The sequence below is a fragment of the Argiope bruennichi genome, chromosome 6, assembly GCF_947563725.1.
Source record: "Argiope bruennichi chromosome 6, qqArgBrue1.1, whole genome shotgun sequence".
NCBI lineage: Eukaryota > Metazoa > Arthropoda > Arachnida > Araneae > Araneidae > Argiope > Argiope bruennichi.
Genome location: NC_079156.1, coordinates 111,882,776 through 111,909,168, shown reverse-complemented (window position 1 = coordinate 111,909,168; position 26,393 = coordinate 111,882,776). Strand labels below are relative to the sequence as shown.

Genomic DNA, 26,393 nt, shown 5'->3' with positions numbered 1-26,393 from the left:
ACAGAACGCAACGGCTGATGTAATAAAGTCAAAAGAAATAAGATAGACATCGGGTTTAAAGCATTACCATGCTACGAAGTTTCAGTTTAAAGCTTTGATCTATATTTTTTAGACATTAGACACATTTGATGGAAAATTAAAAAGAAAAAAAAATTCCCCGAAATAACTTGATATTAAAAATTCAATATAGTGTTATCAGACGCGATCTTTAGAAACGTTTCAATTCATAAAACGCAAAGATGTCCAACAAAATTATTAATATGTAAACTAATTTCTAACTATTAATAAAGGGGAAATTGTAAGGAGGGCGTGAAATATTAGAACGTTCACACCATTTTAACACAGTTCTGTTTAATCCGTTACAGTTCACATGCGCACTGTTCTTAATGCGCATGCAGCATGCTAAATAATCTCTACCACATCGAACATGCATATGTTGATACACGTGACACCGGCACCAGAGAAGTTGAATTACTGCAGCTCAATGTTTTAAGTTTATAGATTTTCGATGCAACTGTTAACGCCCAATTTAATTTAAAGCAATTTCAGCACATTTCTTTAAAATTTTATTGAAAATGCTGAGAATAAACAATAGTAAAATAAAATTAAATATTAAAAAATTTAAGAAATATTATAGGAAAGTCGATAGAAAATCGTTTTAAAAAACTTTTTGTAAATATACAGGGTGGTTATAATTAAACTTCCTCTATAAACAGCATCCTACAACGCAAACGGGTGAACGGATTGCAGCGAAATTTGGTTTATAGACTATACACGAGATGCGCTCACGGAATTTAGGAAAAAAATTTTTACTTCCAAAATGCCCACCAGAGGGCACCTTTTCCGGAAAAACTTTAAATTTAATACAATAAACTACCAAAACGTAATACAGAAACAATATTAACAATCCAGAACAAGAATTATGAGTAATAATTCAGCTCATTATAGCTGTCATTTGTAGGAAAAAAATGTCGAGATTTGTATGCTTGCGAAGCAGAGGAAGCTTTATGCAAAACGGGTTAGGGCAAGAAACGTTTGCTGCCGTTGTGGTGTTTTATGTCGATGTTTCCAGCTGTAACGATGACAGTATCTTGTTGCGACGGGTGTTGCAACGCTGATTGACTTAAAAAAAACTCGGTAACGCTTCATGTGCGAAGCATCACAACTGATCAGTTACGATCTGCTGTTGAACACACTGTCCATCGACTTGAAATTTTGCAGGCGAGTGAGGGTGGTCACATGGAGCACCTTTCCCTACATCGTCCTGGACACGATCAACAACTGCTCCTCTTGCGCAATTTCGTCCTAATCTGTTCTTGTTTATGCAGACTGAACTTTTTTTTTTTTTTTCCTTTACCTTTACTTAATGTGGTTCGAAGACAAGGCGATCAAAAACTTGTCAATGAATGCTAATATTGTTTATCTGTTTCATTTTGGTCGCTTATTGTTTTAAAATTAATGTTTTTCCGGAAAAGGCGCGATCTAGTGGACATTTTGGATTTTTTTTTTCCGAAATTCCATGAGCGCATCTCGTGTGTAGTCTATAGACCAAATTCCGCTGCAATCCGTTCATCCGTTAGTGTTGTAGGATGCTATTTATAGGGGAAGTTTAATTATAACCACCCTGTACAATAAAATATTTTCCAGCCAGTGGGAGTGGTTTCAAAGAAACTTTCTCGTATACACTTTAATCAAGTCTTATCCCCCCCCCCCCGCTTAATCCCGGACAAAATTGTGGAACTTCGGTAAAATCGCGACTGCCTCGCAAAGCGTTGGAGAAAGGTTGTTACGAAATATATATCTTTGGCGTGAATCTAGCATTTTATACTGAATCTATGGCGTGGGTGCATATTTTGGACGCTTTATGACGACCGAAAGAGACCAAAATTTAATACGAAACTGCAGTTGCAATCGTAAGATAACATACTGAATTTCATGGATTAAATCATTGAGGTTATGAACTTTGCGTTTACATGCGAAGTACGAAATAACAGATCAACAGATGGTTAACTTTTTGGCAGATTTGATTCAAATTTTATTCAAATCTATATTTGAGATGCTGAACTTGAATACCAAATTTTGTCTATCTAGCTCTTTGGGTTTTATAATTATCGAGTTTACTTGCACACGGATACACCAGATAGACATATTTCTTATGAATAGATTTAGTTCAAAATTCCATATACTAAATTGTTCAAAATTCCATATACTAAATTGTTCACAAGTCCATATACTAAATTGTTCACAAGTCCATATACTAAATTGTTCACAAGTCCATATACTAAATTGTTCACAAGTCCATATACTAAATTGTTCACAAGTCCATATACTAAATTGTTCACAAGTCCATATACTAAATTGTTCACAAGTCCATATACTAAATTGTTCACAAGTCCATATACTAAATTGTTCACAAGTCCATATACTAAATTTCATCCATCTAGCTCAACTTTTTTTTTTTTTTTTTGAGTTTTCGAGTTTATAAACAGATGTACGGACAAACGGACAGACAGAATGGTAAAAATATGTTTCTCGAACTCAGGGAGGTCTAAAATGCGGTAATTCGTCAAAATCTCGAATTCCAATTCTTTAACGATTACAATATTTTCTCTAAACTTCGCATACTAAAAAGTAAAAATATAATAAAATATCAAAAAAAAAGTTTATTTTCGAATTCTCTATATTACCTAGAAAATAAAATGTAAAAAAGATCAAAATGACAATATTCTGACATCAAACTCTAGCCCATTTAAAAATTGCTTAACAATTTGGAGGCATAAATTAATTTACTAAACAAAACAAAAAAGAGAAAGAATATAAGGCGTTCTGTAACTCTCTTATAAATAACACCGGGCGTTAACAGGAAAAACTATTAAATTTAATGTAACAAATTTGTTGAAAAGAATGAAATGGAAGAACGTAGTTTTAGTTTAATTTAGTTTAGTTATATTAACGTCCCGTTTAAAGCAACACTAGGGCTATTTTGGGACAGACATCATAATTTTGAACCGCGGTCAGATGACGAGGACGACACCTGAACTGGCAACCCCCTCTCCACACCACACCAACGGGAGGACGTTTGGCCCTGACGGATTTATCGTGGAACAGATCCCCTTACACGGTGGTTCTTCAGTAGAATGGGGTCTTGAACCTGAAACCCTACGAATCACAAGCCGAGACATTACCACCAGGCCACCACAACTCACATGGAACAACGTAGTAATATATTAAGTTAAAATCCTTTACAAATCTTTGACACTTTCCTAATTCGAAATAATGAGTCGAAATTCTTGGCGTTATGGCTAAATACGGACCGTTAGGTCATTTCATTTCACTAGCCTAAAACAACCGAACAGAAGTTATCATAATCCAACCTAACCTAAGGTAAAGTAACTCAATATAGCCTAACCTAACCTAACATAACTAACCTTTTGACATGCAGCACAAATACTGATATTCAATCAAACAAAGATCTCTGTAAAAGGAGTAAATTTTAAAAATATACATGATTCGATTTAATTGTACACTTACAGAGTCAGAACAATAAATCTACGTTTCGCTCAATACCTTTCAAATGCAAGTTTTTCTTTTTTGCATACTTTTCGCCACAACTTTTCATCGTTGCAATGACCTTCAAACTGCTTTCATTGTTTCGTCAAATAATATATTAAGATCTTTTACAAATATTTGCATTTTTCTGATTCAAAATAAGGAGTCGAAATTCTGGGCGGCATGGCTAATCCGGACCGTTAGGTCATTTGATTTCACTATCTTAAAATAACCGAACAGAACTCATCGTGATCCAACCCAACCTAAAGTAAAGTAACCCAATACAGCTGAACCTAACCTAATTTAACTAACCTTTTGACATGCCGAACAAATATTGATATTTAATCAAACAAAGATCACAGTATAAATAGAGCAACTTTTTAATAAAATATTTTCAAATACTAAAAAATTGAAATCTGTTATCGCGAATTTCAAGTTATGCGAGAAAATTATTTTTTAAGTCACGTAGCATCAGTCCTGCAGAAAAATATCATGTTCTCACATAACTCATATTTCGCAAACACCAACATTTAGAAAAGCGATGGTTTTTGATCATTTCAAAATCAATCGAATTTTAAATTATTTTTTTTCTCATTCCCATTTTCTTCTCTGTGCTTATTCGGGTGATAACTTCTTACGACCCTGCCCTTTATCGGCCAGACAAGAAAATCGGGTACATGGCAGACATTCGCGCCACATTTTAACGTTTTGTTGGCGATAAGTCGCCAAATGTAACAACTTTTTTATCATTTTTAAATAATCCTAAAAGCGAAAATTTTCTGCCATAAAAGCGATATATCCCCAATTCTCTGCCCGTGCATTTTGAAGCTTCAAAAACCCCAAACCAAAATAACAGCAAGTTCTCACATGATAAAAAAAAAGAACATATTTCGATTCAAATGTACGTTTACCACAGAATGAGAATAAGAAGTCTACATTCCGCTCAGTGCCAAACTTTAACATTTTCACCGAGTGAAATAATATTTGGACTAAATCTAAATAAGATAACAACGCTTTAAAAAAGATTTCTGGCACTAAACCATCAGTTACTTTACATAGAAACGGATTTCTTCTTCTTAATGTTGTTGTTACAATCAGCTCAAGATTCTAGCGAATATTTTTCAGGATGAAAGGAGGTGAATTATAAGCGATTAGGTTAGTGGGCAAAAAAAGAAGATTCTTTCAACCGGAAAAGTGTAACAAAAGTAAAACGTCGCACAGTAACCTAGTTCCGGGAATAAGACAGCAATTTACACGACTCCTGGTAGACAGTGAGGCAAGTTCAATAGGTTGTTGTTACACAACTGGTATGCTCTCTTGGTTTCTTTCCAACAATTTCAAGCATCGAAAAATGAAAGTGAAAAGCAAAATATGTTGTCCTCCTGCCCAAAAAAATTCACAAAACATTCTGAACACGTGTTATCAGAACATGCGCACGTGTATGTTCCTGTCTGTCTACCTTTTGGCGCTCTACAAACTAGACCGTTTTATAGAAACACCATAATTTGGTATAAAAATAATACAGCACATTTTTATCTTAGACAGCAAATATTTTTTTGTATAAATTACTTATATCTCTCTACTAATAATAAAGGAGAGAAATGTGTACGCGAGAGTGTGTACAAAGCGATGCCAAATTTGGTACAAATAACTTTAAAAGATGGCAATGTGCACATAAGAACCTTTTTTTAGGAATGATAATTAAAATTTTGATTAATCAAAAATTAAAAGAGTTTCGTTGTTGTTTCGCGGCAATTACAGAAAATTAAAAAATATCCGTTAAATGATGCCATTTAATTGACATGTAACTTTTTCTTGTATTTTAATAATCTTTCTTAAAGTTTTTCTTTTTAGCATACTTTGTGACAAAACTTTTCATTGTTGCAATGTCCTTCGAACTGCTTTCACTGTTTCGTCAAATATTATATATATTTTCCATATCTAAACTCTGTAAAAAGAGAAAAAGCTTTTGCAAATTATCAGCATCGATTGCACTAGGAATCAGTAATTGATGTCACATTGCTATAGAAGACGGCATGAAGTATGAAACAAATTATTCAAACACTAATCTTTAATGGGACGATGATGTCATGGGACTCGAGTCCATTAAGAATGTTCATATGTATAAAAAACAGAACAAGATTAAAGTTTTTAAAATAACAGAACTTTAATTTATGATACAGTTTGTGACTAAAAAATATTTCGTTGAAGAATCATAAACACCAAACATTACATACGAAATGTATTCTCAATTAAGTATAATCAAAATACTCGAACCCACAAATCACCAAAGACAGCAAATAAATCAATAAGAGTAAAAGAACTCAACAATGATTTTTAAAAGAATAAGCCAACAAAGACTATATCTACAGGGTGTTCTGTAATGGATGGACAAACTGGGAGGGTTGTTGGCTGACTTGAGAAACAAAAATTGCAAAAGAGCAAAAATCTGCAATAGAACATACTTTCACAAACCACGTTGAAATCAAAAATTGTGAAAACACAAGCAGATTTCGATGAAATGATGGAACAACCAAAAATATAATAATATCTACAAAAGAATCTTTTTATTCAAATTATTTATTCATTATATGTATATTTTACCAAATTTCATTTAACCCTTTAAAGGGCCATTTTTTTCTAGTCATATTATGTTAAAATATTTTTAGGCTTAAAATTAGAATAAGAAAAGGTATTCATTTAGCTTATTAGATAAATTTAATTTGATTCATTAATTAATTAATTTGGTTAATAAATAATTAAGTATCAAATCAAGACACATCATTTTGTGTAAAATAAAGAACTAAAGCATCTAAGTTTCTATCTTTCTAACAAAAATTTGTCAGAACTTATTGCAACCTATATAAATTCATACAAAGATTGATAAATTTGGTAGGAAGCATACTTCCCACGGCCTAGAAAGGGTTAATTAATTAAATCATTTTAATTAATTTAAAACATTCCTTCTTTCTGTATTTATTATATACCAAAACTAAACTAATGGTTCAAAAATAAATTCGAAAAATTGATGGTAAAGTAATTCGGTAAATAAAGGATTAAATGCTAAAATTATGAGCCAAATTTCATTTAACTAGCTTTTATATTTTATAATTATCATGCTCCCTTGTACCCGGAGAAGCAGAACAGTCTTCTTGAGAATGAATTCCGTTCGAGATTTATAAACCGCCGTGCTTGACTCCAGAACAAACGTTTTGCCATTAAAGATAGGCGGAACACGCCTCTTATTCGAGTTCCATCTGTTCCAACCGTCGGCATTCCCTTAAGTGGAATTGAATGTGGAAATTATACACATGACTTGTATCACTCAAACAAAAACACTCTGAAACTCGCTATGTTTTTGGCACCATCAATGGCCATCTTCAGACGATGTTTTTCCTCGTTTCAACGCTCCATCACCCTTCTGTGCATGCAGTGACGGCTTCAAGGTCCGAGATCTGATGTTTGAAGGGCGGGATGAGACCGCGAAGAAAAAGATTCTTCACGCAAATGGTAAGGGAATGGTTTCGTAACAACAAATTACATACCAAGCTTCCACGAACCTTTTTCTTTCTTTAAAATGTGAATTTTCACTTGAAAATAAAATTGATTTACTCGGATATGTATAGGCGGTACGAGCTCAGCTTAGCTTAGTTATGTTAAAGTCCCGTTTTAACCCCTTGCCTGCCGCGGGCGTATATATACGTCTCCCTAAGTCAATGTGTTAACTGCCCCTGGCGTATATCTACGTCTCGCAACTAACTATATACGTATATATACGTGGCACTGGGGACCGAATCTCGCAAGTCATCCTCGGCAGGTAAAGGGTTAAAGCAGCGCTAGGGCATTTTTTGGGATGGAGCTCGTCATTTTGAACCGCGGTCAGATGATGAGGACGACATCTGAGCTGGCACCCCCTCTCTAAACTTCCGCACCGTGCGAATGGAAGGGCTTTCCTCTCCAATGGTTTTAACGTGCACCAGACCCGCTAACAAGAAGGTTAATCGGTTCGGTGGAATCGGGTCTCGAACCTGAAACCCTCCTGTTCCGAAGCCTAGACCTCATCATTAAATCACCGAGACCCTATAGGCGGTTCGAATAAATGTTATGTTGTTGTTTCTTATGACACTTACCATGGACAAGCCCGCTGTTACGAAGACAGCGATTTTAAGCCGGTGGGGGAGCGTCTCTTGTTTTTATAGTAGCGCCATCTAGGGCCAAGAGAACGACTTAGCTATACACACGTCACAACCTTTTTTACGGGGCGGACTTCATTCAGGTTTTTCATTCACAGACCGTAATTTAGACTTGTATCAGAGAACGATCACCCCTGATTCAATACCCCCAGAGGTATCACTCTCGACATGGAGGACTTCGTGACCACGACAGATTTATACGCGCGTCAGCCGCCAAGCACGCGGGGAATCTTCGGCCGGCGGGGTTTGAACTCGCAACCAAAGGGACGCGAATCCAACGCTCTACCAGCCAGGCTATCCCGGCCTATAAATGTTACTAAAATATTTGCTTTGATCTCTCTATTATTAAAATATTATTATTATTGAAATGGATAAATTGGGATTTTTACGAGCAACGGCTGTTATCCCCTAACGCAGGTGTTAGAGCTAATAAATTTCAAAAAACTTAAGTGAACGACGAAAAATTTGAAGAAAGCGCTAATGAAAAACAGTTTTTTTTAAATCAAAATTTTAAGAGACGAAATTTCATTGTGACTGAAAGTCAGCTTGCTTTAAAGATAGGGTCTTTGAGTTGAATAATCAAAGAGTGCCCAAGGATATGTTTAACATCATTTTCTTGATTACAGAACAGACAGAGATATTATAAAGTCCAAATTTATACAGTAGCGAAGGATTGATGATCATCAGGATAATTAAACGTGCTGTAATCATATCTTCTCTTCTATTTTTAAGTCATGTGGTAAGGGAAAGAATAGAAGGAATATCGCCTAGAGCTTCTTGATATTTGCTATTTCGACAAATTTGATGCATATTTTTGATAATAAAAGATTAAATCTTCAACATTTACCTCTATTATTATATAAAAAAAATTATGTAAACATAGCGGTTTATTTGATAAATGTCGAGTCACTTCACCCACGACATTTGAGGCTTGTTTTGTCAGTATTGTAATATATTAAAATATTTAATGAAAATTATTATTATGTAGTAATAAGCATTTATATTGCAACTTGACAGTGAAATGATGGCGAAAAAGAAAGAGTAAAACTTGAATCAACACCAAATTAATGGTAACTGAATGTAAAGTAATATTATTTGTTAATTCTACTTTTAGACACACTGTTTATGGCAACACTAGTGAACAGCTTCCCGGTTTGTTTACCTTTTTCGAATAACGGAGATTTTTCGTCTCTCGGCTAGCAATCCTTTGAATACCTAAGCAATATCTGTATTAACCCTTTCTAGGGCCGTGGGAAGTTCCCACCAAATTTATCAATCTTTGTATGAAATTATGTAGGTTGGCATAAGTTCTGACACACTTTTTTAGAAAGACAGAAACTTGGATGCTTCAGTTCTTTATCTCACACAAAATGATGCGTCTTGATTTGTTACTTAATTATTAATTAACCAAATTAATTAATTAATTAAATTTAATTTATCTAATAAGCTAAATGAATCCCTTTTCTTATTCTCATTTCAAGTCAAAAAATATTTTAACATAATATGACAAGAAAAAAATGACCCTTTAACGAGTTAAAGGGCTGTGTATGTTCATTGTTTTTTTAGGGAATTCATCCCTCAGAAAAAAACCCTAACTAGAGAACATGGATGATTCGAGGACAACATCGGAGTTGGCGGACGAAAGAGAGCTGGGAGCGAAGCTCCCTAGTTAATTAAAAGGAAATAAACATTGCAAAAGACAACAACAAAAAAAAACACTTACTGAGTGTACTACAAAACGAACATACACAGAAATAAGAGGTATAAGTGGTGAATAATAAGAATATTATAAAACACTAGCCACCTATAGCGACTAATTTGTTCACCTAGGTTATTGACTTTTTAAATTGTCAAATAATTTATGGAATGTACTTTTTTAAGAATAATAAAATAATTTTAATCATAATTAATTTTTAATTTTAAAAGTAATGGAATAATTTTAATAATTTATGGAATGCACTTTTTTTTCCTTCAAATAAAAGAATATTTCATCTTATTCGATAACGACTGAAAAACATGAATTCAATTGAAGTAGCCTACTGCAGAATAAAAAGTGTATATATTGCGAAATAAAAACAAATAAAAATTCTGCTATAAAATTAATGATTGGCAAAAACATGTGATTGAAGTTTTGATGAATGAATTCGAATTCCACCATAGCATTTTAAAAAATGGCTATAGATTGTGTATTGAAAATATTATTAAAATTTTGAGAAAAATGAACGGAAATGAAATTCATATCATTAAAAAGGTAATATTTTTGAGTAATAAGATGATTTTGTAAAAGGTAATTGCTTTTGAAGATATGAACATCCATTTTCATAGGCAAATCAAAACTATTATTCATTTGGCGACGGTTCAATCTATTTTTTCGCTCGATTAAACTTTCTGTTTGAAGCCTGTTGCTTGATTCAGCTTCTTTCTTCTGGCTAAATATACTTTGGTGATAAGTCGAAACATCTCCTGAATATTTTTAATAATATTTTGCAGTGAAGCGTTGTAGCACTGTAACTGTAAAAACGTTCAATAAAGCAGTCTACAATTAGTATGAGGTTTGTTTACATTTGACTATTGCCAATCGAGAAAAAAAAATATGAACGGTTTCTGCGACGTACGTTAGCGTTTCATAAATATTGATATTAAATATTTAATATGTGTATATATTGCAATCAAAGTTATTAATCAGATATTATATATATTAACTGTGATCAATTTAGATATAACTTTCAATAATTTAAATATAACTTGATGTCTATGATTCCCCAAATTGCCAGACGTTAAAGTCGTAAAATCCTAATTGTCTTACATGTGCTCTGTTTACATGAACCCTTCTAAAGCAAATCAGGCCCATGACATAATAGAGCTATGTAAATAACGTTAAAAAAAAAAAAAAAAAAAAACGTTAAATGACCGATTCCTCTATCTTGTAAACTTCGCGGTATTGGAATTCAATTTTTTATCCGCCTCTTAAGTTACACAGGAAAATAAAATCCTTATTCTTAAACTTTCAACAATGGAAGAAAATCACGTGATTGATACTTGAGGAAATAATGAAAATAACTTTAATTCCAGGACAACAATACAATCTATTGTCAAAAATAAAGCAAAAAAATAATTAATTACCACAATTCAGGAAAAATTTACACCCTTATTAGCTAGACAGATACATAAATAAAATTAGATGCACATATTTAACATGTATAGTGTAGACATCTATCAAATTTTGAGCCAAATTCAACTACGGGTTGTCTGTTAATCGTTCTGTATATTCAGAAATAAGTAAATTCAAAATTAATTCAATTCGATAATTAAAAAACGTAAATATGTCGAATTTGGTATGGGAATTTGTGAATACAAGTGTAGTTTTGAGTCAAATTATTCGGTTGAGAAAAACGTGTCAAAAACACAAATTGTATTTTTGGATACTATCAAACGCATGCCAGGGATTCATCGCCAAATAACTCGCCAATGATGACACGATAGATTCAGTAAAAATGCTAAATTCACGCCAAAGATTAATATTCCGTAACCAATGTACGCCAATACTATGTAAGGCGTTCTCTGGCATGACAAGTTTATTAGAGAATACGCGAGAAAGTTTGGGGGAGACCAATTCCTCTGGTTACTTTCGCTTTTGTTATGTAGATTTTTAGGTGAGTTTGGGTTGAATTAGTTACGCAGAATCTTTTGATACGTGTTTCAAATTCTGTCCTTTAAAATTTTACCGATTTCTTTACCCATCAGACCCATTTTGTCTCATACATTAGTCCTATTAACATTTTAATCCTCCCAATATTATGCATCTTTTTATCATGGGAGAATATGATGTTTTGGTTCGAGGGTTTTGAAACCTCAAAATGCACGGGCAGAAAATTGACAATTTATCTCTTTTGAGGCATATTTTTTGCTTTTAGATTTTTAGAAAATGATTAAAAAAAGGTTGCACATTTTGCGATTTATCCACCAATAAAAAAGTTACAACTTGGCACGAATGTCCGCCATGTACCCTATTCTCCTGTATGGCCAATAAAGGGCAAGGCTGTAAGAAGTTATCGCCCGAAGAAGTGCAAAGTGTGTGTGTGTGTGTGTGATTTTAAATTTTTCTAGTTCACAAAAAAAAAATTTGCGACTCGAATGACTTTGTGATAGGGAAGGGGGAAAAAAACCATCGCTTTTCTAAATATTGATGCATGTGTAATCTGATAGTCACGAGATTGTTTCAAATCGATTTAAATTGGTTAATGACTTAAATTAATTAAGAAAAGCAATGACTTTAAAAAATAATAATGTTTTCACATAATAACTTGAAATTTGCGATAGCAGATTTCAATTTTTTTTTTTTTTTTCACTATTTTTAGCTTGACTTTATTGAATTTGGATTGTATTTCACTTGTTTGCAAGTTCTAAATCAAATCACTACATCTTGAATATTTGATTAAATGTTATGAAAAAAAATCGAACATCAAGACTTTTCATTGCATATATGTAGAACAAATAAACGGCCAAACAAAAACATAAGCGCCGAACAGTAACAGTTTCCCCCTTGCTTATCGGAATAAAATAATTTCATCCGGAACAGTTTTATGCACCAACAAACAATTCTATGGAACTAGAGGAAAAAAAGAAGGATTATTCAAGTTTCGCTTGAATAAAAAAGGACAATTCATGGAACAAAGATCGTAAGCATTAGGAACGTCCCATTTGTAAGAACCTACATTCATGTTCGTGCCTTTGTTATTGTTTAATATATAGAGCACTGGTCATCTTTTTTATTTAACTAATTTTTAACAAATATTTAACAAAAATAAAGTCATAATGAAATGCTCCAGTTAAAACGCGTGTTTGCATAAAAGCAATATAAATCTAATGCTTCATGCAAGACAAAAATAGACTATTATAATTATTCTAAAGCTTCTTATTCAAGGATTTTACAAAATTATGAATAAATTAATATAATAGTACCTTTTTCCATTAAATTTCGATTTTTATTACCTTGATTTAATTTTAACTTTAATCGTCACGAAATTCAAACTCCAGAGCTAGATGTATCGCCATGCTTGAGATATCGCAGAATCTCAAAAACACATTTTTCAAATTATGCATGTCCGTCTGTTGAGAAGGAAAACACAAAAATGTTTTGATCTAGTAACCAAAAATAATTCCATACACCGATTAGTATCATTTCAAAATGTATAAAGGTTAAACGAAACATCACTTAGTGTGAAATTAAAACTATTGGATTACTGTGCTTGTATGTATACTATGAAATAAGACACTGTTCGTTCTGAGATTCGAAACCCTACACGCTTTTACGCATGCGCCAGGATAAGTTTATTCAGGCAAAATAAGGATAAGAGAAAAGATGGAAGATGTTTATATTCAATAATAAGAGGAATTCGAACTATTTATAACTAACGGATGATTCATAATATTGTCGGGAAAAGATACTGATTGAATACTTTGAAAAAAAAACTGAATAAAATACTTTAGAGCAATTTTGATTTACTGTAAGACCTTTTCAACATCCTATATGGACTACAAAGCTAATAATCCATTTCTAATCATAAGAAAATAGAAATTGGCACTATGCCAATCTCTTCTCTTTTTCCTCTTTCTACTTCCGCCCTTCTAAATAGTTTTCTGTCTTTAATTTTTCAGTTATTTTTTCTATAATACATGGACATAGAAAATCTCTGATTAATTATTTTTAATACCAATAATTATGAATTAACTATTAAAACGACATTTTTATCAATAGAAAAATTTTTATATGTTCATTTTTAAACCAGAGCTCCAGCGTTAAATAGGAGTCTAACCGATTAAACATATATTAAATACTACTCATTTAATGCTAACAAAATACAGTAAATGTGGCAACAGTCATCCAATGTAACCAAAGCTGTGCGTTACAAATTTAAAGGACACTTTTATTAGAAAATATTTTTTTTAATCGTTTGCAGGTTCCCGAGTCGCCTTTGGAACAGTCATAAATAATTCTGATCTTTCAGATGGAATTTTGGCGGAGCCTTTGCTTATAACTAACGTCAAAACCCTTCTTCAAAATGACTTATCCAGAACAAAAGGAGCCGAACCGAATATGAGGAGCGGGTGGTACGTCAAAGAGAGCGCGCGCTGTCTAGACGGTTGATTCAATTAATATTCATGATGTCAAACAGAAGTTAATAAATTCATAATGACGCTATTAGTTAAAAGCATCAGGTTGTAAATCTTGTCCCCTTTGTAAATAGCAACACAAGTTAATGGTTATATATGTATATATATATATATAAAGGACGAAAATAAATACTAAGTATAAACAAATATAAACATAAAAGGACATAATTTGAATAATTGATGTTCTGTAATACAAATCCATTGTATTTCTAAATTCGAACCTTTTTATTTTTGATAATGTCGAATATTTGTATTTGATTAAAGAAAAATTGTAACAGCAAATATAAGCCCCACATCCATTTTCCTTTAAATACTTCATCGGAAATTTAACTGTGAAGGTCAGTTTTCTCACATTCCATAGAATTAACAAATACTGTGATTTTAAAGAATGTTCGTTTCAGTGTCCTGAGACAGTGGATGTTAACCTTTTTAAGCCGCGACCTAAATTAGAGAAATATGTTCATGTCGAGACCCAAACAAAAGTCAAAATTTTTTCATTGCTTTATTTTAGATCGTATTTTTAAAAAATCTTCAATCCTACGATGATGATTTTTTTTAACTTACAAATTTTTTATTTATTTTTTTAATAATAAAGATAAACAAAAGTACTTTTCGATCCAAGGAAAATTTAATTAATAATCAAGTGTTTTTAATAATTTTTATTGACCAAATTAAAATATATTTATAACTTTTTGAAAATAATTGACATTTTAACTTATTCCTAAAAAAAAAAAGAAAGAAATATCAATACATATGTTAAGTCTTTTAAATTTTAAATGCAAGTCATACAGTTTTAATGAGAACCTTGTGCTTGAATACATTTTGAAAGATCTTCAAACCTCGGTTGAATGCTTGTCAAGGAGCACCTTATATCTATTTCAAGATTTAACTTGTTCCGGTAATTGTTTTTGATTACACACAGAGCCGAAAAACCAGCCTCACAGATATATGTTGTTGAAAAGGGCAATAATACAGCAAAGGCAATTGTTTGGCAGAATTTATAAAACCACTACTACTTGGTGCATCCAAACGATTGTTGATATTTATTCAAGTCGCCATTTCTAAAATGTCTGAAATTTGGTGTATTACTAACTTTTTTGGTTCGACTCAGCGCGACCCAAGAAATAGGCTTCGCGACCCAATTTTGTGTCGCGACCCATAGGTTAAGAACCGCTGTCCTAAGACGATCCTTTTTCGACGATTTTATCTCACTAAGGGGTGAGAAGTAGAAGCATGTCCGCATTTCCAAAATTTACTTTTTTTTTTTTTTTTGTTAAATGTAAACATCTTTCTCCTTTCGTTTTACCCATATCTGATCGAATTAAATCTATCCCAACGCATGCGCAAAAGTGCGGAGGGTTTTAGAATCCGTTGGCAAACAATACGTCAGCTCGGAAATAATTAAATACTCGTCCATAAAAAGATAGATTTGAAGAATATTAGAAAAAAATGCATCTTAAATTTTGAAATGCGCTCTTACCAATTATATAAAATGTCCCCTCTAATCGTGGCCCAACAATTCATTTCTAAAAGAGATTGGCATCTACTTCCAGTTGGAAAAATGCTCTCGACGACGTAAAAAATTATGTCTTATAATGTTTGAATCCGTAAATGTACTGCAGAAAAAATTAATACTAAAATTAATTTTATATTAATTCAACTTTTTATATAGTTCCATGTCTTACTTAGTTAAATATTCCTGACGCACAAACATTTTAAACAAAAAAAAAAAAAAAAGAATTCCGCATTTCTGTAGCCAAAATGAACTAAATTTTGAAGATAAGATTTGAAGTTTTGAATTTCATTATTTTAAACTAATCAACGATTACCTCGCAGAAGTGCCATGCGTTTGATCAGTAGAACTTCTTTGAGACGGCGTGATGTTCAAAACTTCATAACTTAATCAATTTTAAGCCTATAACTGTGAAATTTTGTTTAAAGTATTAGTGTCATGAACGTTTCACTAATTATGTCAAATTGGACTAGGGGACTGAATAATTAATTGATTGATAATTGAAATTTCTTTAGAAGGACATTTACTGATTCAGATGAACACAAAACATAATCATTTATGTCATTAAAAGATATTTATTCAATTGGAAATGTATGCTATCTTTCATAGTTTAGATATAAGTTGCAGAATCACAATTAAATTTTATATATATATATATGAGCAGCTTCATGGAAACTTCGCTTTATTCCATCCCGGAAGGCATACTTTATGCAAAAGCAAGAAGAGAGGAGATAGTCAGTCCACAACACAAGAGAAGAGCAAAAGAGCGCGAAATAGTTATCCTCAGTGATTTTATACTATGAGATCCTGATAGGGATTCTTTGACACGTGTAGACTTAGAAAAGGGAAATATAGGTATCTTTTAAAAGAATTTGCTTAGAATGACAGATTTTTATCCCTACGCTCGGAGCGTGTAAAAATGCTGATTAAAGCAGTTTTACAGATCTCCTGAAGCATTAATTAAATTTAAAAAAAAAGTGAAATTGGATCAGGAAATAAGACAGCATTTTAGAATGAAGTTAATATAGGCTAAATTAAAATAAAAATTAGAAAATTAATTAGGTTTAATTTATATTTAGAAATATCATTACATATATATATATAATTATTACACGAAAGAAACTATAAAATAATATTTCTAAAGATTATTATTTTCACATCATAATGTTAACTGTACCTTCATTTTAAAATTTTGCTTGATTAAAAATCAGATTAATTTTGTTTTAAATTCCTAATAATGGAGTATATCTGACCCTTCTAATTACAAAGAGGCATAAAACCATGCAATAAAATAACAAAAAAAATGTAAAGGCACAATTCAGCAAAACAGAAATGGAGCTTTTGAAGGTCTTCATTTTTATTTTGGTCCTTGAGCTGATGCACCTGCTATGCATCGTTCTAGACTGACAATTCAATTTGTAACTGCAGTTTTATTTGCATTATTAGAATTCCACAGCCTGATTTACAATTCAGATTTATTCAAACAAACAATGACAGTTTTTAGAACGGAATTCCACAAAATAGTCACACATTATTTCTGCAACATTTGTTATTTCCATTTTCGGATTTAGTGCTGACACGTCATCGGTTTTTTTCAACATAAGCTACTGCAATTACTAAAAATAGCTTATTTTAGGTACAATACAAGAACTCCGCATTTGGAATCAGCAAAAGCATTCAGTGAACTTAGGCTTAATTAATCAGCAAGAAAGAAAAAAAAAAAACAGCTATACAATGTTTGAAAATAACCAGGGAGAGTATTCTCCCTTCGATTTTTCAGCGTACTTAGGCCTAATTAAGCAGCAAGAAAACTAACAGAAGAATTAGTTTTACAATATTTGAAAATAACTAGCGGGAATATTCTCCCTTCAATTTTTCAGTGTACTTAGGCCTAATTAAGCAGCAAGAAAACTAACAGAAGAATTAGTTTTACAATATTTGGAAATAACTAGCGGGAATATTCTCCCTCCGATTTCTCAATGTACTTAGGCATAATTAAGCAGCAAGAAAAGTGACAAAACAATTAGTTTTACAATATTTGAAAATAACCAGCGGGAATATTTTCCCTTCGACTTTTCAGTGCACTTAGGCCTAATTAAGCAGCAAGAAAAGTAACAGAACAATTAGTTTTACAATATTTAAAAATAACCAGCGGAAATATTCTCCCTTCGACTTTTCAGTGCACTTAGGCCTAATTAAGCAGCAAGAAAACTAACAGAAGAATTAGTGTTACAATATTTGAAAATAACCAGCGGGAATATTCTCCCTTCGATTTTTCAGTGCACTTAGGCCTAATTAAGCAGCAAGAAAACTAACAGAAGAATTAGTTTTACAATATTTGAAAGTAACCAGCGAAAGTATTTTCCCTTCGACTTTTCAGTGCACTTAGGCCTAATTAAGCAGCAAGAAAAGTAACAGAACAATTAGTTTTACAATATTTAAAAATAACCAGCGGGAATATTCTCCCTTCGACTTTTCAGCGTACTTAGGCCTAATTAAGCAGCAAGAAAACTAACAGAAGAATTAGTTTTACAATATTTGGAAATAACTAGCGGGAATATTCTCCCTCCGATTTCTCAATGTACTTAGGCCTAATTAAGCAGCAAGAAAAGTGACAGAACAATTAGTTTTACAATATTTGAAAATAACCAGCGGGAATATTTTCCCTTCGACTTTTCAGTGCACTTAGGCCTAATTAAGCAGCAAGAAAAGTAACAGAACAATTAGTTTTACAATATTTAAAAATAACCAGCGGGAATATTCTCCCTTCGACTTTTCAGTGCACTTAGGCCTAATTAAGCAGCAAGAAAAGTAACAGAACAATTAGTTTTACAATATTTGAAAATAACCAGCGGGAATATTTTCCCTTCGACTTTTCAGTGCACTTAGGCCTAATTAAGCAGCAAGAAAAGTGACAGAACAATTAGTTTTACAATATTTGAAAATAACCAGCGGGAATATTTTCCCTTCGACTTTTCAGTGCACTTAGGCCTAATTAAGCAGCAAGAAAAGTGACAGAACAATTAGTTTTACAATATTTGAAAATAACCAGCGGGAATATTCTCCCTTCGACTTTTCAGTGCACTTAGGCCTAATTAAGCAGCAAGAAAAGTGACAGAACAATTAGTTTTACAATATTTGAAAATAACCAGCGGGAATATTTTCCCTTCGACTTTTCAGTGCACTTAGGCCTAATTAAGCAGCAAGAAAAGTGACAGAACAATTAGTTTTACAATATTTGAAAATAACCAGCGGGAATATTCTCCCTTCGACTTTTCAGTGCACTTAGGCCTAATTAAGCAGCAAGAAAAGTGACAGAACAATTAGTTTTACAATATTTGAAAATAACCAGCGGGAATATTTTCCCTTCGACTTTTCAGTGCACTTAGGCCTAATTAAGCAGCAAGAAAAGTGACAGAACAATTAGTTTTACAATATTTGAAAATAACCAGCGGGAATATTTTCCCTTCGACTTTTCAGTGCACTTAGGCCTAATTAAGCAGCAAGAAAAGTGACAGAACAATTAGTTTTACAATATTTGAAAATAACCAGCGGGAATATTCTCCCTTCGACTTTTCAGTGCACTTAGGCCTAATTAAGCAGCAAGAAAAGTGACAGAACAATTAGTTTTACAATATTTGAAAATAACCAGCGGGAATATTTTCCCTTCGACTTTTCAGTGCACTTAGGCCTAATTAAGCAGCAAGAAAAGTGACAGAACAATTAGTTTTACAATATTTGAAAATAACCAGCGGGAATATTTTCCCTTCGACTTTTCAGTGCACTTAGGCCTAATTAAGCAGCAAGAAAAGTGACAGAACAATTAGTTTTACAATATTTGAAAATAACCAGCGGGAATATTCTCCCTTCGACTTTTCAGTGCACTTAGGCCTAATTAAGCAGCAAGAAAAGTAACAGAACAATTAGTTTTACAATATTTAAAAATAACCAGCGGGAATATTTTCCCTTCGACTTTTCAGTGCACTTAGGCCTAATTAAGCAGCAAGAAAAGTGACAGAACAATTAGTTTTACAATATTTGAAAATAACCAGCGGGAATATTTTCCCTTCGACTTTTCAGTGCACTTAGGCCTAATTAAGCAGCAAGAATAGTGACAGAACAATTAGTTTTACAATATTTAAAAATAACCAGCGGGAATATTTTCCCTTCGACTTTTCAGTGCACTTAGGCCTAATTAAGCAGCAAAAAAACTAACAGAAGAATTAGTTTTACAATATTTGAAAGTAACCAGCGAAAGTATTCTCCCTTCGACTTTTCAGTGCACTTAGGCCTAATTAAGCAGCAAGAAAAGTAACAGAACTGTTTTACGACGTATGAACATAATCAGGATGAGATCTTGAAAACCAGGACATAAGTTGATAAAATGCAAAAAAGACTGAATAATATATAGCATCTTCTTTTCATTTCTCCTTATAAAATGTGTGTCACCCTATCGTATCATGGTAACAGGAGTGGGCAGGGATGTACCAAACCCTCAGAGGTCAAAACATATCCGTAAAAGCAAGAATCCTCTCAATCCCCCCCCCATTTTATGTTTCATATTACAGTGTAGAAAGATGAGTATGAACTTGTAGTGAATAGCATATAAGCCATTTAAAAACTACGCTGCACGGGCAATTGCTTTTGCATCATGGTCATGTTACTGGACTGTGAACCATAAGCTCCCAGGTCCTATCCTAGCGCATCTCAATCCCCTAAATTGGTGACCTCGGACGATGAACCTTCAACTTTCGTACAGCTGTAGTGGCGCCATCTACCCGCAACCAAAGTCGTCTGATTCACTTGACGCACACACGCTCACCATAACGTTTGGCGCTACTCAAATGGGTACAGGCGCATTAGAATCAACAGCTAATACATCACCACTCAACAGCCATATCGTTCACCTCCGACTCACTGGAGGGAGAGTCTGTAGTGAACAGCATATAAGCCAGTTAACAACTACGTTGCACGAGCAATTGCTTTTGCATCATGTTCATGTTACTGGACTGCGAACCGTAAGGTCCCAGGTTCTATCCTCGTACATCTCAATCCCCTAAGAACTTTATAGATCTTTTTTTCGAACAACTGGATTCTATTTCTAATGAAATTTCGGTCACAAAATGGCAAAACAAATTCCTTTATCTAAGTCGCTTTTTTTTTTCCCCTGCTTTCGCGTATACGAAGTATAAAGAAAGTCTAGTTATCGTCAAGAAATTCTAACTCGAGACTTTGACGAATCTCCACGTTTTAGACCGCACAGAATTAGAAAAACAACTTTCCGAAAAATGTCCGTCCGTCTATGACAAAGATAACTCAAAAACGTTTTGAGCTGGACAGTGGAAATTCTGTATACTATCTTCATACCAAATTTGCAGATTTCTATCAAACAGTGAGAAAAAAATCTATTCAGAAAAAGTCCGTCTGTTTGTTCGAATATAAATTAACACAATAATTACGAAACGAAGAGAGCTAGATAGATAAAATTCGGTACACACATCGGTACATTAACATTTATAGTGTAGATACCTATCAAAATTTGGGCCCAATCCAACTACAGATTGGCTGTCTGTCGGTCTGTAATTTCAGAACCTGTAAAAGCAACAACTCAAGAATGGAAAGACAATATATCAAATTTCGCATGTGATTTTATGACTATAATTGTAGTTCTGTGTCACATTTTTGCTTCAATCGGTTGAGAAAAAATTCGCCAAAGACACAAATTTGATTTTTGGATACTATTAGCCGCATACCAGGGATTAATCGCCAAGAATGTAAAGACAGATTCAGTAAAAATGCTAAATTCACGCCAAAAATTAATATTTCGTAACTATTGCACGCCACTGCCATGAAAGGCGTTCCCGGGTATGACAAGTTTATTAGGGTATATGCAAGAAAGATTTGGGAAGACCACTTTCACTGACAATTATCGCGCATCCATTCACAAGTATAAACAAGTAGGCATATGTCCCCTTCCCCATTGGCAGAAATGCTCGCCATTTTAATATACATCTACATTTCTAACGATAAACATTCATTAACACTAGAGCTACTGGTGCAGCCAAAATGACTGGTAGATCTGTGTCTATGTCGATCTCTGGTGGTTCTAGTGTTTCATTGACACTAGAGCTACTGGAGCAGCCAAAATGACTGGTAGATCTGTGTCTATGTCGATCTCTGGTGGTTCTAGTGTTTCATTGACACTAGAGCTACTGGAGCAGTCAAAATGACTGGTAGATCTGTGTCTATGTCGATCTCTGGTGGTTCTAGTGTTTTATTGACACTAGAGCTACTGGAGCAGCCAAAATGATTGGTAGATCTGTGTCTATGTCGATCTCTGGTGGTTCTAGTGTTTCATTGACACTAGAGCTACTGGAGTAGCCAAAATGACTGGTAGATCTGTGTCTATGTCGATCTCTGGTGGTTCTAGTGTTTCATTGACACTAGAGCTACTGGAGCAGTCAAAATGACTGGTAGATCTGTGTCTATGTCGATCTCTGGTGGTTCTAGTGTTTCATTGACACTAGAGCTACTGGAGCAGCCAAAATGATTGGTAGATCTGTGTCTATGTCGATCTCTGGTGGTTCTAGTGTTTCATTGACACTAGAGCTACTGGAGTAGCCAAAATGACTGGTAGATCTGTGTCTATGTCGATCTCTGGTGGTTCTAGTGTTTCATTGACACTAGAGCTACTGGAGCAGCCAAAATGACTGGTAGATCTGTGTCTATGTCGATCTCTGGTGGTTCTAGTGTTAATCCAATTCTTTGCCTTTTTGAGTTATCTTTTTTACATGCACATGGACAAACAAACTTACTTTCGATAGATTTTGCTCAACATTTTATAGAAATACTCAAATGTGGTATAAGGACTCACATATTAAATTTTTTTCCAACCATGTCTTTGTAATTTTGAGTTGACATGTTCACGGACAGAAAAGCAAAAGTCCAAAAGTATGTTTGTTTGTTTTTTTGGTGGAGGGGGAGAGGGTTCAGGGATATCTAATACTTGAAGATTCACCAAAATATTGAGGTCAAATATTTTTTACTATTACAATATTTCGCTCTTGGTATACTTCATATACGAAAAAGTAAAAAATGAAAATTACTTAACTTGCATCAAAAATGTGTTTAGTTAGCTAAAAATTTACAATATAAAGCCCTATATTTTGTATTACATTATTTTATATGGAAGTAAGTGGAATTTTGGTCACTTGTATATTAAACTTATACATAAATCTATATATCACCACACAGGCTACTCCTTCCCACCTAATTAAAGGAATTCGGATTAAATCTGATTGATCGGACCGCCACGGCAGCAACACTAGCGGGAACTATGGTTGAGTGTTACGAGTTCACCGGCCACGGTACAACCCTTTACGTGGAAACCACGTCCCATCATCGGCAGAAGGTAGCCGACCCCCACCATTTCTATACCCATTAGGGAGGCAAGAACTAACCATAAGCTTCTCATCTTCATTTCTGAAGTACACATTTAAAATTGTTTTGAACAAAACTCCAGCTCTTGAAATTCAATGAATTTTTGAGGGGGGGATTAAGCTTTAATGTAGATATTTTTATAGAAACTAAAATTTGGCATAATAGAAAATATTTTATTCTCACAAATAAGAAGAAAAAAACTTTTTATTTATGAAATAAAGTTTTTAATAGAAATGCTCGAAGAAATGGTTCATACCAACAATAATTTTTTTAGTAGCTGCTTAATACTATTGTTAAAATGTTTTCACTAATTATTCAAATATCAGTTTCATAGAGACATCAATTATTGTCAATACTTTGTAGATGAAAACATGGTATGGCACAATACGAATCAGAAGAAGAAATGTATAGATTCTACCCTCTGTCTATACTCTAACAAAGTATGACACACAATCTGACAGAACAATATGCAGTTCAGTGATGAACTGGTTATGTGGTCAGGCTAATTTAGAAAATTTTCTTGCTTTTCCTCCAATCAAAACATAAATGTGGATCACTTTCCTTTAAAAAAAAATTAAAAAAAAAGAAGGGGGGGAAAAACTTGATTCAGAGACGGCTAGATAACTAAGCCAAGTGAGATTGTAAACACTACCGTAATGATTATACTAAACCCAATGTCTGACATTTTTAAAATCGAATTCTTTAAAATTGTTCTTTAATTACTGTTGTACACTCAATCACATCAAACACAGTATCAAAATGTGCAAAATTGAAGGAAACTAGATATCTGCACAACACTACACCGTTTAAAAAGGGGAGAATATTTTTTTCAAGTAATTAAAATACCCACATAATTTACCATTATATTTAAATAATTCTAGAAATACGAGAATGAATGTGAATAATTGCTTCCTGGAATTGCGAGTAAACGTTACATATTTTTAATAACTAATTAATTCTTCCTGTTTTGATGGTTCAGAAATATTCTCCAATTCTCTTCACAGATTAGAGGTCTAAAATTCATTATGAAAAGATGAAGGTTGTCTTCTCTATATTATATGAAATAACACATTCAGCTTCAGCAGTATAGCAAGGCAGATGTGTCCTAGCACACAGTTTTTTTTTTCTTTGTCATATATAGTTTTAAATACTTAAGTAAACACATTTATATTTTATTCTCATGTCATCCTTCAAAACAAATATCTAAGAATACCTTCTAGTCAGCATTGTCACTATACATACTATACATTATAATTAAATGTTATTATTGTTTTTGCTTTTTTAATTCTGTTTTTTTTTATAAATAAAATTTTATTGCTTTTATTAACTTAAAAAAATTGATTCTTTTAACATCAAATATTTGAAAACAATATTGTACGATATCCTCAAGTAACATTAAAATATATAAATATTACTTCCAAAATTTTTTTCTAATAAATTACATAAAGCAAGACAATATATTTCTCTAAAATAATTTATTGAACTTTCTCATTCTGATTTTTAAAAAAATCATCTTAATTTTTTTTATTTTTTACAATAAGCCATATACTTTAATAATAATACAATTTCCTCAAAAGCAGGCAGGATATTAGTAAAAATTCATTATTTGTTCATAGTAGTCATCAGATTTTATACAATAGCTTAGTAACCTCAATAATGCCAATATATCTTAACTTGGTTTACTTTTTTTAAAGCATTCTTCGAGTAAATTGTTTACAATTTGTAACTATTTGATTTCTTTCAGAAAAAAATAATTGATACATACAAACTAAATATGAAATATAAAAAATATTATTGAAGATCAATATATCTGTAGAAAGGGTATACAGTATCATTTAATTTTTACATTTAATTTTTTTAAATGGGAAATAAAACACTTCAAATAAATTAACTATTTGAATAAAGGTTAATAAACATATAGCATAAGATAGAAACAAACAAATACATATTGCATCCTATAAAATAAAGATACAAATAAAGAATTCAAATCTTTAAAGACCAAGTTTTAATTTAAGAGCCACTGTCAATTACTAAAGCTCTTGTATTATAAAACATATTTATAAAAGTTATTTAAACTTTATAATTAGCCATAGCTTCTCAATAAAAGCAAGAAAATACAGTCACATATTATTTGATTCATTTAGTATAGGAATGTCAATGATTTTAGTTCTCAAATATACAACATGAACTAAAATTTAATTAATCATTTCAAAATTATGAAACAGCAATTATTACAGCAAATTGGAAGAAATATTTTTTTAAAACGTGAGAAATTAATTCGAAATACAGAATGCTACAGTTAAAATACTACTTACTTTTAGAAGACAAAAACCACTTCAGAAATTATAATTGGATAAATCTTCAAACTAAATCAAACGCCGAAAATATTATAATAATTCTTTCAATTAAAATATAAACGAACTGTTAAAGTGAATTTCATATTTAACGTAATGATAATTTTTACATGTAAGAGGTTAAGAACAACTTTTTACTGTAAACGCAGAGAAACTTACAAAAATAAGTAACTGTCAAAAACAGCACATTAACGCCAACCAAAGTGTAAACACAATCCAAATACAGCAGAAAACTTTTATTGAGCAACTTGTTGCCAGTAATTTGAAATTGGATTACAGTTCCTTTGAAATGTTTAAATATTTTCTAGCAAGTGCAAAAATCGAGGAAAGATGTATACATCAAGATCGATTAAATCTTTGACATTTTCAAACATTTTCAGCATTATATGCAAATTTTATTATACAATATTATTATTATTTCATTTCGTATATCACATGTGATCTTTCTAGGTCTTACGGCACATGCGCAACGCTCTTCACTCAAAAGTAAACTTGTAGATTTCATTTGGCGTGTTGTTTTAGTTTCATAAATCTGTTTCTTTATGATGTCTGTGGAATGATTGATATTCAAACTTTCAATGTAATTTGTGTTTTAAGCTATAATGCCATATCTCTTCACATTATTGTGAAAACAAAACAGCAATAAGATTAATTATATAATAATTACATCCGAAATACGATTTTTAAATTATACCAACGTATGTGGATTTATTTATTTTTTTTTTTTTTTTGCGAAATTTTAATTATTTTCAAATAAGTAGATTGCTAAATTTTTATATCACGTAGCGAAAACAGTTTAATTATAAGTGATTTTAAATAAAAATGCAATTTATGCTATAAAGATTTCGAAAAAAAGCGAAATCTTCAGTCGGGCATAAAAACATTTCTATTTCAGTTAAATTAGAAATCGCTTGAGATTAAATTGTATAGTAGATCTTTCAAATTTAGATCATCATTCAGATTAAGCGACATTGAATTATTCCTACAAATGAAAGGGCTTTTAAATGTGATGTCTGCTACAAATTGTTAATAAAAAGAAAAAAAATGAGTTATTTTTGTATTTACATATATAAAAACCATTACATTAGAAAGTGCGTAATAAATTTTGTTAGTCATTAAACTATTTTTAAAGACCATACTTGATACATTAAAACAAAACACTATTTATTT

General features: G+C 32.3%; 1 protein-coding gene across 1 annotated transcript in view; it reads right to left on the bottom strand.

The window, feature by feature from the left end:
• LOC129971335 (probable phospholipid-transporting ATPase IM) overlaps nt 1–25,405 on the bottom strand; it is a 393,392-nt gene extending 367,987 nt beyond the window's left edge. Inside the window, exon 1 of the mRNA XM_056084997.1 lies at nt 25,185–25,405. The gene's annotated coding sequence lies outside the window, so the exon portion shown is untranslated. The remainder of the gene's footprint in view (nt 1–25,184) is intronic.
• Between the last annotated feature and the right edge of the window lie 988 nt (nt 25,406–26,393).